Genomic DNA, 20,637 nt, shown 5'->3' on the forward strand with positions numbered 1-20,637 from the left:
GGTTACCTTTAGCTTCTTAACCCTTTACAGGTGAGAGGATTTTTCCTCTGGCCAGGAGGGATTTTAAAGGGGTTTACCCTTCCCTTTATATTTATGACAATGGGATCCCCAGTCATTACTGACTTCAGCGGGCTTGTTTTGCCTGATTAAAGATGGGCAGGCTGCAGCAAGTAATGAGCTAACCTAGCAAAAATCATGAGCCCAAGAAAAATGTTTTAAAAAGGCACTTTGGTAAATTCACAGCCATAGGCTGATTGCTCAAAAGACTGATGAGCTGCAGCTTGGGCTTACATGAGATGCAGTACCTGGGTGTCTGTTTTAAGATGATCTGTGATCAGTCTGAGCGTTCCCTGGTTAATTCCCAGATTCCCGTTGTAAATTAGGGCCATAGTGTGCCGTCAATCTTTTATACTCATCTGGCTCATCTGTGTGCATATAGCCGGATGGCAGATATGATCCTTAATGGCCACGACCCTGATGGGACTACTCATGGGTGTAAGCGTTTGCCGGATCAGGGACTGAGAGTCTGATCCTGAGTCCCTTGAAATCAATGGCAAAGCTCCAACCGACCTCAGTGGCTGAAGGATCAAGCTCTAATTTCACAGCCTAATCAGTACAATGTCCATATAACCCTCCCTGCCCCACACGAAAAAGTCTAGAAACCATTGTGTGATATTGGAATAGAATTGTGCCCAGTTTCTTTTTTTTGTGCAGATCATCAGTGATGCATACAGTTTGCCATCCAGTCTGCCCTTTAGGATCTCATAATTTGTTCACAACTACACAATATTTGGAAAAAAAATTAGGCTTAGTGATTTGTTATTTTTTTCAAAATTGGGATGGTGACAAATGGAGGGTTAGGAGCCAAAGAAAGGGACAGAAAGATTGCTTGAGCTGGGAACATGTGTTTACAAGATTTTAAGCAATTGCAACAGAGTAGGGTGTGGGGAAGGCCTAGTTTTGAGTTGGAACAAAAGACAATGAAAGCCCTAAATATTGGAAATCTTTGGAAACAGCAAAGTTTGAAAAAAATAAATTTCCTCTTTTTTCCCTAATAAATACTTTAAAAAAAGAAAATGCATATTGCAAAATGACTTTAGAAGTCTCAATATCAATGAACTACGTGAGTGTCTGCCTGTGATGTCACTTCCCATGTCAGAAATTCTCAGGAAAGGGTCTGACTTCTTTTACTTCCATATTTTTTATTTACAGATTCCATTTCATAATGGCAGTAAGGCATGCCAGCCTGTGCCTCTCTAGCAGATTCTCTAATTTCCCTTTATCATAGCCATTCAATTTGCTTTGGTTTCAAACACTGCCCTCCTGTAATCCTCCCAAATACCTGTCACTGCTGATTTACTAATACATTTATATTACCAGCAACATGGCGCTCAGGGGTAGCCAGTACTGAATTTTTGCGCCCAAGATGTGTGAATTGGGTACAAAGCAGGTGCAAAACTGGAACTGAAATTAATTTCAAAATGTCAAAATTTTCCATGAAAGGAATATTCCATTTTTCGAACAGCTCTACTTAGCAGCTCTGCTAGTGGCTTAGTGCTGCTCTCGGCTCACAATCACACCACGGAAGCACATAATCCTGTGTGGCAGGACTAGAAGCAGGCCATCATTCATCTGTGCAATGGTATTAATGATAGCACTGTTCTGCCTCTCATTCTATTTATTTACATACTTTCTTTCCCTATCCAATCTAATCTAGCGATACTGCACTCCTCAGTGTGATGGCTAAGTGCCTAAAATTGTAGCCTCTTGGAATTTTGGAGGGCTTTGGATTCTAACACCAAGATCCAAGCCCACCTCTGGTTTTGGGTACAAGTTGAATTCTAAAAGGGGAAGATTTAGTATTTCTATTATTATTATTTGTATTATAGTAGTGCTAAGAAACCCCAACTGAAACTGAAGCCCCATTGCGGTAGGTGCTGGACATACACATAACAAGAAACGTCCCCTGTCCCAAAAAGCTTATAGTCCAAATAGACAAAAGCTGAGAAAGGAGGTATTATTATCTCAGGTTTACAGGTGGGGAATGGCACAGAGAGATTAAGTGAATTGCCGAAGGTCACATATGAAGTTGGGGACACCATGGGCTCCTGAGTCCCAGTCCAGTGCCTTGACTATAAGACTTCTTGTTTCCAGATCATAGACAGCCAGAATCTCACAATATAACTGTTCTCACGAGTGCTCTACAATCCAGTCTGTCAAAACAGCTTGCAAGATTTTGTTGCCTTCCTGTTTGAACTATGAAACCTAGCTTTGATTGAAATTCAAAGACTTTAAGCCTTGTGACCGAGATCCAAACACCACCACCTTGACTCATAACTAGATACTGATCACGGTGAATTGATTGCATCCGATGAAGTGAGCTGTAGCTCATGAAAGCTTATGCTCAAAAAAAAAAAAAAAATTTGTTAGTCTCTAAGGTGCCACAAGTCCTCCTTTTCTTTTTTTTGGTGAATTGATTGTGTCGCATGCAGAGGACTTCAACTAAGAAAATGAGTGGTACAAATGTCCTCACAACAGATATTAGAATTTAAATCAATTATCAGTCTTCCTTTTCTTCATTTACTGAGGTTTCTGTGTAAATATTTTCAAACAAGTTATCTATATAAATTTACCAGAATTTGTACTTTGTTTGTGGGCCAGATTTTCAAACAGTTAAAGGTACAGTTGTACATCTGAGTTGCGCGAATGCACATAATATGCATGTGGAATCACTGCAACTGCACACAAAAATTACCAGATTGTTTTGCAAATGCAGACACTTACCCAATTTGCACAGTCTGTTTCTGTTTTTAAGAAGCACACTGATTATATGCACAAATTAGGGATGCATTTGCAACACTAAAGTGCCTGAAAAATTTAGCTCTGCATGCCACGTGGTTCACTTTCTGAAAGGGATGTAAAAAAATTATTTAAGTAGTTCTTTCAAGACCTTGATTTATTTAAACAAACTAAGGAAAATAAATACAAGAATTAAACAAAAGCAAATATGGAAAATTGCAACCTCTCATTTTCAAAAGACCCCTGCAGCAAGAAGCAAAAGGTTCCTCAGAAATGCATGAAATTGGGACTAACAATAGACAAAGAGTAAAATTTGCAAAAGCACATAGGTGCCCAAGTGACATTTCAAAAATGACTTCGGCATGAGGCTCCTAAATCACTTAGATGCTTTTGAAAATGTTACCCAAAATTCTAAAGAATTAGGCCGAAATAAGGGAATCCTTTATTATAATTAGACTATAAAGCTGATTTAGACTAACAGCTAAAATACAACCAGTTGTTCAGTTTCCCCAGTATGTTCTTGGTGTCTGATCCTGCACACATTTAAATCTTGTAAAACTCCCATTGCCTTTAGTGGGGTAAGATTGGGGCTTTGTTGTTTTATGACGGCAAAGTGGCTGAAAGCAGGCAGAATGTGCCAGTGTATCCGGCTTACAACCCAGAGCTACGAAGAAAATCGTTATATTCTTAAGTATATTAGTAATTAATATGAACGATAAAAGCCTCAGCCAGGGGAGGAATTAAACTCTGATTCCATAAACTGTATTTTTTTAGTGGTATGGAGGGAGAACCCTCCACGACTTGCTCTGAATTGCTATTGCATGAAGTCTTCATTGTTTCTAAGAGGCGCTTTGCATTTGCTGAAACCCAAGATCAAAAGCTCATAATGCCGAGAGCTCAGTTGACTCCCGGATTCTGCTAAGCCTGGTTGTGAGTCCATTCCTGTCCTGGCAGTTATTGGATATTTAGAGCAACATAGCTGTCGTAAACCACCATATGTTCAGCAATGTGTGAGCCAGGCTGAGGAAGAGAATCTCTTCTGCAGCTTATAGTAGCTGATGTGGAACTGACCTGTAACACACCATGGGCAGGGTAGGAGCAGAGTAGTGGCTGTAGGCTGCAACTGCTCTCCATAGGAGGGGCAGCAGATCCATGTAATTCACAGATCTCCTGGCCATGCCTGTAGCCCACTCCCATCACACCTTTCCCTGTGTGAAGTGCAGTGCAGCAGGCCTCAGGACCATGCTGTAGTTCACAGCAGTCCATGGATTCTCCCAGTATGTCTCTTACATCCTCCTCCCTTCAGCAGAATCACAGTGCTATCCTGACATTACAAGTCTACCAGTCAAAACGTAATACTTTATTAGGGGCCAACTCAGGCAAAACTCCTCTTTAAGTTGAAGTGAAGTTTCTGTAATATATATTTTTTCCGTACTTCATTCTCTCTCCCTTCATTCCGTTCTTTCCCCTTCTCCTCTTTTTCAGTCTTGTTCGGTGTCTTGCCTCCCCACCAGGCCTGGCTTTCGTCTCTCTTCTTTTCTCCTTTCTTTGCTCATCTGCATCAAAGCTGTTGCAGGGAGATTTAAATTACACCATGATGCTCCAGCTCAGCCCCGGGTGCTGTACCCCTCACGGGTTTTTCACCATCAACAGCACTGGTTGTTCATCGAATAAGCACATCGCTTGGCTGCTCTCGCCACATCCCCTTTCTTGCTAGGCCTACTGAATTTTAGGGCTGCACTGGTCCCCTATGGCCAGCCTGGGAGAGGGGACACTGAAGCGTGGTTTATGCTGGCAAAAATCTTCCAGCCCAAGTCCTGCAAGATTGAGTGATGCACTGCAGAACCCGGCAGTACTGCATTATGCATGAGATCCCATTCTCCTTACGCAGAAAAAGGAAGTCTCGTACCCAATGTGCATTTGAATGTCTGTCTTTCCCTCCATCATGGCCTCCAAGACTGGATCTGGAGAAGCACCAACCCTATTACCTCAGCAGAAAGACATTTGTACAGCTTCCTGCCTCAGGGTAGCTGGACAGCATTTGATACTGGGAGGAAATAAGACATAATATGATGCTGACAGCTTAAAGTAACCAACTGTTTGGGTTTTTCAGTGGGGTAAGTGGTGGGGGGTGATTTGAAGTAACAACAATGTACCATTGAAACAGTATTTTAAAGTGTGTTTGTTTAAAAAGTCAAAATGAAACGGCATGCAGGGATATGGCTGAAGGAGTGGACAGAGTGGAGGGTAACCTAAATGCAGAGGATTCATGGCCACATGGATGTCACAAGTCATAGACCTTCCCTCCTCACAAAGGTAATACAAAGGCTTGGAATCTCAGTTGGATTCCCAATGCACTGCCATACGGAGTTTTTATCTCAGAGTGATATGGAATTTCTAATCCATTCTGAAATTTCTCAGGGGGCTTTTAAAAAAAGACAGAGGCTTGCTCCTTTATGTATCTCAGAAATAAAACTCAGCAGTCCCCTTGCAAAGCAAGCTGGGATAGCCTTAGAAGAGGCAGGTTGGCTGGGCAGCATTTGCAGCACCCACCCTCGTTATTTAGCTGTGCTATGCAACGTTCAGGATGTGTGTTCCTCCTCCTCTGTTTGACCCCACGCGTGTTTTACTTTGTCGGTGTCTGGTGCATGCACTGGTGTTATTTTCCCTGTTACGTCATACGTTTAAAAACACACAATATCTCTGTGTGTGTTCTTCTTTCTCTTTCCCTTTGTTCCTCTTTGCTTTCCACTGTCTCCATATCTTGGTTTAACTTTTCCTCCCTCTTTTCTGTTCTGTCCCACAATTTTATTTTTCTGCAGTATATTTTTTTCCGTACTTCATTCTCTCCCCATACATCCTGTTATTTTCCCTTCCTCTCTTTTTCAGTCTTGTTTACTCTCTTGCCTCCCCATCAGTCCTTGCTTTTTGCTCTCTTCTCTTCTCCATCAGTCCTTCTTTCTTTTCTTCACTCATCCTCATCATTTACACTCACTCCGCCCACCCCTGCCTTATGACTCAGACTCTATTTCTTACTCCTTGATTCACACAATGCACTGTGCATTCCCCCCACATACACTGCTTTCTCCAGGTACACTTAGGGCAGGAGTTTGTTCTCCCCACAAATAAAGAGGGTGGAACATTTGGAAGCTCACACATCTGTGAGACTACAATAAATACCTGATCAAAGAAGGGATCACCTTGGATCCTTTTCTGGTTGTGTTATTCTTAGTCATTGTGTTTGCTAATTGTGCATTAGTTGTACATAATGTTAGTTGGAGATTCTACAAGCTAGAGATCCTGTTTTGTAACCACCTCTCATTACTCTAAGAATTGTTGCATCTCATGGATGCATGGGGCCAAAGTCTCCTTTCAGTTCCATCCTCATTGACTTCACTGCAATCTCATCAGGGTAAAAGAGAGGCAAATCTGGTCCATGATTAGATGGTGTAGTGGGGTGGCGTTGGTAGCTGGACTCAATGGGTAGTGAAAAAACACTTTCAGCCAGAAGTTGATTTTAAGAAAGATTTTAGTTTGGGAGTTATTTTTATTTATTGAGTGCTGGTAGTCTGTTTGGAGCTGCACAAATCACAGAACTTGTCTTCACTTGGATAAAAGGTGGTTTTTTTAACATATTAGCTAGGGCTGTCAAGTGATAAAAAAAAATTAATCACGATTAATCGTGCCATTAAAAAAATTAATCGCAATTAATCTCGTGATTCATTGCACTGTTAAACAATAGTAGACCACCATTTATTTAAATATTTTTGGATGTTTTCTACATTTTCAAATATATTAATTTCATTTACAACACAGAATACAAAACGTATAGTGCTCATTTTATATTTATTTTTATTACAAATATTTGCATTGTAAAAAACAAAAGAAATAGTATATTTTAATTCACCTAATACAAGTACTATAGTGCAAGTACTGTAGTACTCTTTGTAATGAAAGTTGAACTTACAAATGTAGAATTACGTACAAAAAATAACTGCATTCAAAAATAAAACAATATAAAACTTTGGAACCTACAGTTCCACTCAGTCCTACTTCAGCCAATTGCTCAGACAAACAAGTTTGCTATAATGTGCAGGAGATAATGCTGCCCACATCTTGTTTACAATGTCACCTGAAAGTGAGAACAGGCATTTTCATGGCACTGTTGTAGCTGGCTTTGCAAGATATTTACATGCCAGATGCGCTAAATATTCATATGTCCCTTTGTGCTTCAGCCACCATTCCAGGGGACATGCATCCATGCTGATGACGGGTTCTGCTCGATAACAATCCAAAGCAGTGCGGACCGACGCGTGTTCATTTTCATTATCTGAGTCAGATTCCACCAGCAGAAGGTTGATTTTCTTTTTTGGTAGTTCGAGTGCTGTAGTTTTTGCATGAGAGTGTTGCTCTTTTAAGACTTCTGAAAGCATGCTTCACACATTGTCCCTCTCAGATTTTCGAAAGCACTTCAGATTCTTAAACCTTGGGTTGAGTGCTATATCTATTCTTAGAAATCACACATTGTTACCTTCTTTGCGTTTTGTCAAATCTGCTGTGAAAGTGTTCTTAAAAAGAACATGTGCTGGGTCATCATCCGAGACTGCTGTAACATGAACTGTATGGCAGAATGCAGGTAAAACAGAACAGAAATTTGACCCCAAGGAGTTCAGTAACAAGTTTAATTAGCACATTATTTTTTTAAAGAGCCTCATCAGCATGGAAGCATGGCCTCTGGAATGGTGGCTGAAGCATGAAGGGGCATATGAATGTTTAGCACATCTGGCACATAAATATCCTGCAACGCAGGCTACAGAAGTGCCATGCAAATGCCTGTTCTCACTTTCAGGTGACGCTGTAAATAAGAAGCAGTCAGCAATATCTCCCATAAATGTAAACAAACTTGTTTGTCTTAGCAATTGGCTGAACTAGAAGTAGGACTGAGTGGACTTGTAGGCTCTAAAGTTTTACATTGTTTTGGTTTTGAGTGCAGTTATGTAACAAAAAAAATCTATAAGTTGCACTTTCATGATAAAGAGATTGCACTACAGTACTTGTATGAGTGAATTGAAAAATACTATTTCGTTGTTTATCATTTTTACAGTGCAAATATTTGTAATAAAAATAATAATATAAAGTGAGCCCTGTACACTTTGTATTCTGTGGTAATAGAAAGCAATATATTTGAAAAAGCGGAAAAACATCCAAACATATTTAATAAATTTCAATTAGTATTCTATTGTTTAACAGTGCGATTTGTCACGATTAATTTTTTTAATCGCAGTTAATTTTTTTGAGTTAATCGTGTGAGTTAACTGCGATTTATCAACAGCCCTAATGTTAGCTAAAACATGTTAGCTTGTTTGTTAAAATCCTAGAGTAGACAAGGCAGTTTGAGTTGTGGGCCGTTCTACACTACCGCTTACATCGATCTGACTTACATCGTTCAGGGGTGTGAAAAAGACCCTCCCCCCGAGCAATGCAAGTGACACCGAGCTAAGTGCTGCTCACACTGGTGTTTTGTCAGCAGGAGACACTCTCCCATCAGACAGAGCATCTTCACCAGGTATGCTACAGCAGTGCAGCTGAGCCAATGTAGTGCTTCTAGTGTAGACCTGCCCTTAGTTGGTTGAGATAAACCCTATGAGGGAGCCTAGGGGTGATAGCACATATTAAATGCAAATTGCCTTGTCTAGCAAAGGGTTTAACATGTGTTTTCAACATATGTTAGCTACCGCATCTTTTTCTCCTGTTGTGGACATAGCTATAAACAAAGAGAGAGAGCCCCTATGCCCAAGAATTTAAAAGCTAAATTAGACCAACAATACCTTCAGACTCAAAGTACCCTTGCATAGCTAAAAGACAGTCTAGTCTTAAAACAGAGCCCAACTCTGTCTCTGTACTTTGATGCACTATGGTCACAGTTTTGCTCCTGATGAAACCAAATACAAAACTCCCATGGATTGAGCCCTGTTGCTTTGGTGCATTAGCAGTGGTAGGCATTACAAAAGAAGTTTGTTTTAAGGAACGATTTGAATGATGAGAGGTCAATCCTTTAGCATGCACTTGAGCAGGATCAGTCCTCGCTGCTCAGTGCTGGGGGAATCAGTGCTGTTTGCTTGGTGTCTTTGCCCAAGGACTAGGCCGCAGTGTAGAGAAAGGATGGGAAAAATAGACTGGGAAAAATAAGAACCTTTTTTGCCTGAGACCTTCATCCTCTTTTAGAATCAAATCTGGCAATTCCTATGTTCCTATAGGAATGGATTTACCAGAAATCCTACAAGAACAGCTAATTACCTACCCAGCTTTGAAAACACATTTGGGCCTGATTCACCGCTACATTACTCCAGTTTTAGATTGGTGCAATTCCCTCAGTTAATATGATGGAGTTATCCTGGCAAAAAACTGGAGTAGTGCAATGCTGAATCAGGCCCAAGAAGGTAAGGTTCAGAGAAATGTGAATTCTTGGAGAGGAGGCTCATCGGAAACAAACCTTTTAATTGTTTGAAGATACATGCGTCACTAATACCAACAATGCAGAAAGCAGAAAAACAAAGAATCTCTCACAGCTTGTACCAGTTAAGCCTCAATGAACCCTAATTAAGTGTGTGTGTGTGTGTGTGTGTGTGTGTGCAAGAGCTGGCGGCTTCAGTTTGGCACGTCTGTGCATGTGCAGAAACACACGGACATGCATTTAATACAATTTCCATAGAAAAGAAACCATCTCTAAGGGCGTCTCTTCACTGCTCATTAGGGTGTAGTAGTCGTACAACTGTGCCTATTCCAATTGCATCTTAACTTGCAGTGGAGACATACCTGCACTAGCTTTAATCTAGACGTGATGGCACAGGTTTGAGCATGGGCTAGCCAGCCCTGTTCAAGCCTGCAGGGGACTCTGGGCATGTACTCAGCTTGCTAGCCTATACTGAAAGCGATGCCGCCACATCTTTACTGCTGTGGTTATTCACGCTAGCTAAATTAAAGCTAGTGTGGGTGTGCCTACCTGTGTTACAGTCATACCTTAATTTGCAGTGTAGACATACCCTAGGAGCTTGTAAGAAATTGCACAGCAAAAAATGGCCACAGGCCTTTTTAGCAGCTATGGAATTATGTTAATAGTCACAGCCATTACAACTGGCTGGAATACTCTTGCTATCTATTCACAGCGTTTTATCCCGGGGTGTTTATGGCAGAGCATTGTTGCAGGGCAGAGGGAGGCCTGGGTTATGAAATTGACTCTTGCAGAGCCAGAGTTTTGCAGCTTTGAAGATGCAGTGCACGACACAGCTATTCACTCTGGCTTTTGGTTTTGGGGTCAATGGCTGGAAAAATATTTCTCATCACACAGCAATGCCCTGCTGGTAATATTGAGGTTGATTTTGTGTGCATTTTATAGCAGTATTGTTTTGTTTGTCATTATTGTAACTGTGCTGCTCTGACAACAATGGGCAAGAGACACATTTCTAAATACTTCAGAAAACCCATCTGTGCGGGTGGTAGAAAACATTTACAATTCCCATATTTAGTGCTTCAGTTAGATTTTTACTGCAGCATCCTGCCAGTTTTGAACCCTTCAGCATTCAAAAAATCATCACAGGATCATTAATCCCCTTTCATAATTTTCCAGGTTTCTAATAAGGTCACTTCAATACCGCCTCATTTCTAAAGACAAAGAGCCCTCACTTTCATGTTTCCAAGTAGTGCACTTACTGAAAGCTAATGTCTTTGTAATCGTTTTTGTTACATCCTGTTTAGGGCAAGACTATCTCTCTGGGGCATAGTGATGTGTATAATCCACACAATTGATCTTGGTCTGATTTACAGTTTTTGATGGAAAAAATGTAAATGATGGCATTATATTTTGGTGAAGTAATACTAATTCTGTGTGGTGGCCATCTCCGTTTGTACTTACATGGCTGTAAAAGCCTGATCGTTAGTAGTTTATCATAATCAAACTTAAAAAAGAAACCAAAAACTAAAGATTTCATTAGCTGCAGCCAGTGCCTGTAAAATCCACCTGTGGCTGCGTGGCAGTTACAGATTTACATCTTTGTTCATGCAGCAAGAAGTTGCAAGAAGTTTTATGGATGTAACATTGTTCAGCTGGTCAAATGAGACTGATGCTAGAATTGTGATTATCATAGCTTTTCTCATTCCTTTTTACTACTGTGAAATGTATAAGGTGGATTGCTTTTCACCTCCTGGAACAGATCAAAATGATTGAGTTTGTCTTTCAATCACCTGACCTTATTATTTTTTACCTATTGCCCTAACTTTCAGAGTTTCCACCCATGACATATGTCCACACATGTGACATCTGTTTTTGTTTTGCAGTTTGAGCTCTTTATTCTTCTGAAAAAAAAAATACACACACACAGTGGTCATCAAATAGAATTTTCTGCTGGCAGATTAAGGAACTGAAAATAAATCCAACCCAATTTTAATGGGCCAATTTATTATAATACTTCCATTATTAATCAGTACAGTATTTCACCTGATCCTGCATTCCCTCTGTCCTCAAAACTCCCATTGGCTTCACTGGATACACAGGAATCCCAGACTGGGCACTACGGGAAAAATTCATCTCTAGCGTAACTCTACCAGTGACTAATCTTACCCATTATGTTTCATAATTAAATAAATGGGGATGAGGTTCAATTAGAGACAAACAGTAATGAGGCTATGGATATTTCAAATTTTGTATAATATGCATGCACACAGCTTGATCCTTCTCACACTTAAATCAATGACAAAACTCTTGTGTAACTCAATAGATTTTTTTAACACTAAACCTGTATGTGTGGGGTGGATAGGGAGGATAGATGGAAGACACAATTATGACTTATATTGGGACAGCAATCGCAGAACAATTACCCTGGGGCACTTGGGGGAATCTCAAAGATGGAGGAGAGGAGAGGGGATAGGTCTAAAGAATGATCATGTAACTAACAAGATGTGTACCTAACCTCACCGTTAACATTTTGTCTGTGTGTTGTTTGTTGTGTTTGTTCAGGGTCTGATCATGCAAACACTGATGCACCTGAATACCTTTACTCAGACGAGGAGTCCAGTGGAAGTGCTGTTGATTTCAGTGCGACTATTTGTGTGTAAAGTTACTCACGTGCCTGGTGTCAAGACTGGACTCTTAGGATATGTCTACACTGCAATCAGGAGGTGTGATTGCAGCATGTCTAGGCAGAAACGAGCTACCTTTGATCAAGCTAGCTCATGGGAAATAGCAGCATAACCACGGTGGCACAGGCAGTGGGACAGGCTAGTGGTCTGAATACCGTCCTGCCCCGAACCCTAGGAATGTACTCGGATGGCTAGCCCGTGCTGCCACCTCTGCCGCTGGAGCTACACGGCTATTTTTAGCAAGCTAGCTCCATCAAAGCTAGCTCCCTTATGGCTACACATGTTGCAGTTGTGCCTCCTGATTGCACTGTAGACACACCATTAGACTATAAGCTCTTCTGAGGAAAGCACCTTCTATGTTCTGTGAGGCAGCTAGCACACTTGTAGCAGCTGGCTAATTTATATATGCTGCAGGATTGTGCCCTCTTATTCCACATTTGTGCACTGCATAGATTGCATATAAATCCGCCATTTGAAACTGCTTTGGGACCACTGAGGATGAAAATGTAATATTAAATTCTCACATTAATCTGTTTTTTAATTGAAGTGAAAAGCATTAATGATACTTGTCTCCCTGTTCCATTAATAGAAAGCCAGCCGTTTAAATAAATATCCAGTTTTCTGTATGCTATCTACATGGGCGAGACTTAACGAATGTTCTTACGTTTTGAAAGATTCAGCATGGTTTGAGAGAGACTCCCTAGCCTTAAAACAGACAGTACCCCTGGAATCTTGAATCTTTAAATGAACAAGGATGTTTAAGTGAACAAATACAGATATTTTGTAATTAAACACAAGAACCCCTTAAAATATGCAATAATATTCAAATAAACCAGCTTTTTTTCCATTTACATCATACACTGGAGAGCTATTGGTATCTCCCACTATCTCTTTGAGGAGAAATCCAGCATCTTTTGGATACTTGGATGATGTCTCGTTTAACTTTTTCCTTCAATAAAATGAAAGGTTCAAAGTCACTTGAAAGGCAGACTGTTGGTCTAATCTCCTAACCTCTTGTTAATTTTCCCACATGCCAAAAAGGAGAGAGAAACAGAGGATGCCTGGTCCTTGTTAGTGAAATCAATTTGTCTAAGTTTAAGAATATTATGTACTTCATAAAAATACCTCTTGTTTAAATTTGAACTAATACCTTGTACAATATTTATAAAAGTACTGCCGGTGCTTGAAAAGAGATAAGGAGAATATTGGAAACAGCTATGAAAACTATCTAGCATATTTAAAGTTAAAGAGTCATGAATCAGAAAAGCAAAGAGTTCATTTTCCTTCACTCATGAAGAAATGTCACTTTTCCCCATCCAACTTAAGAATGCTAGCAGCTAGTAGAAGACAGAACTCACAGCTGTCTACAATTACAAAGGATGCACACAAATCACAGCTCTCTAAGTTTTCAGAAACAGGCTGGTCATTCAAAAGCGGGAAAACCAGTCGCCCATCCTATCCCAGAGGTTCTCAGAAAGGAATGTTGTCATTAAGCCAGCATTTGCCTTCTCCGTTAACCTACTCAGTTTTGACCTCATAAAACTGGGAGCAGCTGAACCACAGTTCACCTTTTAGCGGATGAACACCGTTACTTGTGAGATAGTTAGATTGAGTTGTATCCCAAGCGCCGGCCGGAGCAGCTCAAGACAACCTCTCATTTTAAGCTAGCCTTGCAAACTCTTCACAGTCCAGGCAAAGTATCCACTTGGCCTGTCAAAAACATTACTCCCCGCAGGTGAGTGGGTGAGGAACATTTTGCTTGGCTCTTTTGATTGATCAGCATCATGAAAAATTGAGTTCAGCTCCAAATTTGAGGAGCACTTCGGAAGCGCAGCGGCTTGTCTGGAAGCCCTGGAAGCCTTTTCTCATTGCAGGAGATTTCACTGTGATTTATCCTCTGACGTAACTGAAACATCACAGCAAATTTATATTTTGCGGCCCTGCTGTATATTTATCTTTTGTTAAAAAAAGAATGAAGTACAACGCTGCAGAGGGAGATATTGCTATCTTGGGGGGAGGGGGGTCTGTCTTGGTGCTGTGTGCTCCATCTGATTGCAGCCGGGGAGAGCAGTTTTTTGATATTCTGGATGAACCATTTGCTCAGCTGATTAATTAAAATGAAATCCCAAACATATTTGCTACGTACCTTTCTTTCAGAACCTTTGGTCCTATGTACTGCTGTTAATAATCCAGTTCCCCTCTCTCTGCTTGTAAGTCAACAGCTAAGGTTCAATCAGTGAATTAAAGATGTGAGTGATCTTACTTATACCCCAGACGTACTGGCAGGGGCGGTACCTTAAAAAGAGTGATTTTTCAGCCCCCTCCCTCTCAAACATTCACATCAAGAATGGAACTGCTGACTTCATCTTGTAGGGTTCTGAAGTTGCACAGATATCTACTATGTTCAGACATCTGCTTCGCATAGGTGAGATCTAGAAGACGTAGTGCAGCACCGCTCTGAAATAGGAAATGACTGGAACAATTCCCCTTTTCTTTTATCCATGGAAAATGTAACCTAGTGCTCCATTCGTCAGCTGCATTTCAGAAAGAAAAACAACAGTGGTCTTGATGGCTTCTTCTATTTAGAAGATGTTTTACCTTTACCGTTGGCAGCTAATAACAGCGGAAAGGAAAGGAATAAGAGGACTCTTGTCCTCTGGGTTATTAATAATCCACTTGAGCAGAACCGTTCACACAGAGATCTCAAGTAGCTTTGCTGACTAATTAGCGAATTAAAGTTTACATCGTCTCTGTGAGGCAGGTCAGTATCATAATCTCCCTTTTACAGTAGGGGAAACTGAGGCACAAAGCGGTGACGTAACTTGTCCCAAGTCACACTGTGTGTGGGGAACAGTTATGAACAGAACCCAGGCATATGATGCCCAATCCTTTGATTTAGCCTCTTGACACCCCTCTATCTTATTGTACATTAAAGCCAACAGGGCTGAGGCAACGGGAGTCCTGAATGCACCTTAATTTTTGGCTCTTCAAAAACTTTGGGGCTCCTCTGGGCAGACTTTCCTTGCTGCTTGTGGGATGAACTCTCCCTCACAATCTCCACAGACAGACTCTTTCTTTCCTTCCACTCTTGGCTTCTGATTCTTCTTTCCAAATGATGGAACCCATTCCGGCAACTGTCATCTGCCTGAGTCATGCCACATCATGGTGGTAACAAACACTGAACTGCTTTTTCCCCCTATTTTCCCCCTTCTTCTTAATAGGGTTATAATTCTTAATGGTTTGTGTTAAGAATATAAGGGTAATGCTCTAGTCCTTGAGACAAAGGTACAATGTAAGTGCAAAGAACTGCAAAGCACTGGCGTGTGTGTGTGTACGTGCATGCGTGCACGTGTGTGATTGTGCATACACTGTTCCATAATGCAGGGCAGCCCCTGTAGAAAGAGAGGTGCTGACCAGATCCTACAGAATCCTGCAGAGTAGCTGTGTCTTATTTGTTTAGGGCTAGGTTGTGTAATCCATATTAATGCTTGTAGTAGATACTTACATGAGAGGGTCACTTGTATAAGTATTTACTACTCAGCATGAGTAAGAGTTGCACTATCTAGCCCTTAATGAACCCTGTCCTCAGTACTTTTGTGTGAAGAACTTCCATTGACTTCATTAAAAGAAAAGGAGTACTTGTGGCACCGTAGAGACTAACCAATGTATTTGAGCATAAGCTTTCGTGAGCTACAGCTCACTTCATCGGATGCTTATGCTCAAATAAATTGGTTAGTCTCTAAGGTGCCACAAGTACTCCTTTTCTTTTTGCGAATACAGACTAACACGGCTGTTACTCTGAAAATTGACTTCATTGTGAGATCTGCATCTGCCATGACAGCAGGAGAGCCCAAAGAATTACCAACACCTTATCTAGTTTCCTGCATGCAGACTGCTCTGTGTTTTTTCACCACTCAAAAAGGTAAGTCAGTCACGTTCGGCAGCACACACATTGCAAGAGCTTGTAGTTTGTCACTGAACCCAATGACTGCAACTACACATGTACAAAATCAGCGTACTCCACGTCTCCCAGAGGGGGAAACAAGGAAGCAGAGCAATGTTAACTACCAAACCAGAGAGACCTTCAAAGGTGCTAAAAAGAACTTAGCAAATAATTGTTCAAGAGTGGCGTGGGAGGAGTGTCGTGACTCAGCAAACATAGTGTCAGAAAGGATTTCAGTGCTTTTGGTGGGAGAGATATATGGTACCCTCTAAGCTCTCTGGGCTGTGGTGAGATGAAATGTGTCTTTTGCCAGCATAATGGGCAATAACTTGAAATAAGGCTTTTAAAGATTCCAGTAGGTTATGAAAGGGTTTTGCAACAAACAACCTCTTCCTTTTGCAGTAAGCTGCCAATACAGAGAACCAGGGAGGAATATAAATAAATAAGAACAGGCACCACTGGGTTTATGATTCACTACAATTGAGTTTCAGTTTGGAAACATACCCAGGTAAAATGTTTACATTATATTTTTAAAAAGGAACCATGTCATATATCCTTTTCTATTTCCTCTTTTCTTTGCCTCTTGGTTTGAACTTTTCTGATTTGAATCAAGCTGTACCCTGCCCAGCATATGGCCAGCACATAACCCTGCCAAAACCAGCTGGTGGCTTCTCAAAGTTACCGGAGACCTCTGATGGTTGCATCTCACTGATTACACTTGCAATTTCCCTTAGGGAATGCAATCATGTATTAATCAAGTAGCTTTGTATCATGCTGAGTTTAAATTTTTGCAAGAAAATGGAAATTAACCTGAGGAGGTTAAATGTATGATTTTGATAAATTAGTTCACTAACAGCAAAACCTCCATTTGCTCTAAAACTTTTAAAGGTTGACAGAATAAGACAACCCCATCTCCAGCTCCCTCCGCCATCCTCCCGATAAGCTTCACATTTTACCTCCGTATCCTTCCCTATAACAGAATTATAGTGTTTTATTTGCCTGTTAACCTGGGCACAAACCTATGATATTTTTCTGAACACTGAGGGCTAGATCTTCAGCTGGGGTACCCTGATGTAGCTGCGATGGATCTGTGCTAATTTACACCAGTTGAGCATCTGGCCTTGAAAGTTCTAAGTGTGCTGAGGATTGAGACCTATTGTTCCTAGTGCTTAGGAAATGGCTCATCCTCGAACTCCTAAGCAGGCTCATTTGAAAGACCCTGGCATGGGTGGAGCACACAGGACTGATTTTGAGACAAGGAAAGACATATTTGGGGAGTTATTCCTTTGTGAACTAGGAATGTCAGAATGGCCCATTGGATTCAGAGGTCTTTTAAAAGGCACCAAAGCTTCCCTTTAAACAAAATTAAAGTCTCTATAGCAGTTCTCTTCCTTGAAGAGAAAGACTTTAAAAATCAAACTGATTCCTAGAGAGGTTCGTCACAGTTATTTTTTAAAAGGGCAGCAACTGTGCCCCTGGGAGATACGCCCAGTAGAGCAGTGTTTCGCCGAAGTTTCACTGAATTTTTAAAGTGATTTGTTTCACGCTTGTTCACACCCCAATTGTATTTGTTTCCACAAACCTTTGAATGACTAAGTTTTGCTACCACTAATGTCTCAGGAAAGCAAATTTCAAATCATAAGAGCAAATATTGGTGGAAACCACATTTTCCATTTGTATGTGTGAATGTTCAATCATGCATAGGAACATTGCCAGGTGACCAACCCCAGCTGATCAGCACAGCTCAGATATGGAGTAATGACAAATAGACTCATAGACTTTGAGGCCAGAAGGAACCATCATGATCATCTAGTCTGACCTTCTGCACATTGCAGGCCACAGAACCTCGCCCTCCCACTCCTGTAACCTCTGGCTAAGTTATTGAAGTCCTCAAATCTTGATTTAAAGACGTCAGTTTACAGAGAATCCACCATTTACTCTAGTTCAAACCAGCAAGTGATCCATGCCCCACACTACAGAGGAAGGGAAAAAAATCCCCAGGGTCTTTGCCAATCTGACATGGGGGAAAATTCCTTTCTGACACCATATATGCTGACCAGTTAGACCCTGAGCATGTGGGCAAGACCCACCATCCAGACACCTGGGAAAGAATTTTCTGTAGTAACTCAGAGCTAGGGCCGGCTCTAGGATTTTTGCCTCCCCAAGTGGAATGCCCCCAAAGAAAAACAAACAAACAAACAAAAAAACAGGCTGGAGTGCTGCCGAAGCAGAAAAAAAAAAGGGGGAGGGCAGAATGCCGCCCCTTGAAAATTGCCATCCAAGCACGTGCTTGTTTGCTGGTGCCTAGAACCGGCCCTGCTCAGAGCCCTCCTGAAATAGTGTCCCCTACCAACCACTGGAAATATTTGCTAACAGCAGTTACAGATGTGCCAATGGCAGACAAAGCTGGTATTGCAACAACAAAATGAATCTGTGAAACGTGTACTCAATAACTGACAAAACAAGTAAAATATTATGTGACCCTTCCATAAATATGGTCAAATAAAGGAAAAATTACTTGTTAATAATGTATTTGAAAAAATGCCAAAATTCATTGGTTAAATTCTTCACAGTGAATAATTCAAGCTTGTCTGGACATAGAACTGTTTGTGGTCAGGAGAGAGAGTACAAAAAACAGTCTCAATAAACCCCTGTTAATTATATTTGAATAATGAATTTGAGGAAATTGTTGTCTGCTCGTCATGCAAAGCAGATGAACTTGAGAGCATATTCACTTATTCTCAAGGCTGTAAGAGGAAAATCTTTTGTGCCTAAAGCATTTTGGCTTTGCCGTTTAACCAGACTGAGGGGATGCTTTTTAGACTACCTATTAAATTATAACTTCCACCTCCAACAGTATATCAGTGCAAAAATAAAGATTAGAAAACAAACAGTATCCATGCCATTCAGTATAGTATTCAGTATAGTCATCTCACCCCCCAAAACTACTTCTCACAATGCCTACTCTACTGCCATAGAATTTTCTGCTTATTCATTGAAAGACAGGTTAAACAGATGTGCTTGCACTAAAATCAGATTTGGTGGCCCTCCACCAAGAAAACCCTATTACTCATCTATTACATTCAACTAGGGGGATAGACACCTGCCTCAGGTACCACAGTGAGGAATGGTAAATGCTTGGTTAGCTAGATTAGATACGGTAGATACACAGTACATGAGAGAGGGAGCTAGCTGGCTAGCTAGATATTTTGTCTATGTGCCATAGACAAATACTATTGATGTGCTTTTCAAACGGTGGTCCGTTGACCGCTGGTGGTCCTTGGCAAACTGTCTAGTGACCTGGAGCTGACTCTCTACTTGTTTCCAGCTGTTATACTGCATTAAAATTTAGCTAAAAGTACATCAAGCATGTTCCCAATACTACTCTTCCAAGAAATGTAAACAACTGCAGTAGTTGCCTCAAGGATGGGATAGGATAGTGAACGAGAGGAGAGATGTCCATGACACCAGTCTCTCTGTTTTTATTAAGATGTGGTCTGCTCTAATAAGAAAGAGCAAGAACCTCTCACGGCGCTAGATAAGTAGTGACTGTGCCTTAATACAGTAGCTAGATAGTGTACATACCTAGATCCTGTAGATATATATTTGTTTATTTCAGTTTCTACTACTCTACGTAAAAAGAAAAGGAGTACTTGTGGCACCTTAGAGACTAACAAATTTATTTGAGCATAAGCTTTCGTGAGCTACAGCTCACTTCATCGGATGCTCATGAAAGCTTATGCTCAAATAAATTGGTTAGTCTCTAAGGTGCCACAAGTACTCCTTTTCTTTTTGCGAATACAGACTAACACGGCTGCTACTCTGAAATCTACATAAAAAGAGCATCCATCCAAGATTCTGGGCATCCCTGACAATTTTTTCTTAAAAACACACTTCATAAACAGACTCCCTCAACTGTTCCCACATTATACTCTGGCAACAATATAACAATGTAACAAAAAATGAATAACCCCTCCAAACAGAATTTCCATCTGTATTAATTCTTAAAATCCTTGCGGGCCCCCACCTTCTGTACTCGAAGTGCCAGAGTGGGGATTCAGCCTTGACACCATCAGAGTCCCTGCTTCTGCTGCTACCCAGTTTCAGCCATCAGCCATCTCCTTATGAGCCCAGAAACATTGCTGGGGATTGCAGGGTGCCATGAAAGTGAACATACTTGGGCAGTTACAAACAGGCTACCTCCGAGATAACCATCTCCCATTCTAAGTGGACTACAAGAGGTGGCACAAGAATCCAGTGCCTGGAACCAGAGAATTGGAAAGAGCAGTTCTCTTATTCCTGGGCAGATTTTATGGATCTTTCTCTAGTGTGTCCAGAGCTGACAAAAAGCTGCTGAGCCTCATTACCAAGGATTGGTGACCTCAGGTTTACATTAATGAGTCCATGAAGGGGGATTAGAAAGGGAGTGTGGCTGGTCAGGAAGCAGGAGAAAAGAGATTGGCAGTCTGGTTCAAGGCACTGGCCACCCTAGTGCACTCGAGCTTCATGTTAGCCACATTCGGTGTATGTTTGGCTGAAATGAACACAAATGTTTTCTACTGTTCTAATTTTAAAGTTCCGTTCTGTTAATTTATCTGGTAAGTTTGCATGATATTGTTTTTAATTGCACATTATTTTGTGCACAGATTTTGGTACACAATACATTTTTATACGTTATTTGATTACTTCCTGACATATCCCATGGAATGCCTATCGCCACTCAAAGCATTCCTTACTTGTGATAGAACAGGACCAAAACC

The sequence above is a fragment of the Natator depressus genome, chromosome 13 (assembly GCF_965152275.1).
Source record: "Natator depressus isolate rNatDep1 chromosome 13, rNatDep2.hap1, whole genome shotgun sequence".
NCBI classification, from domain to species: domain Eukaryota; kingdom Metazoa; phylum Chordata; order Testudines; family Cheloniidae; genus Natator; species Natator depressus.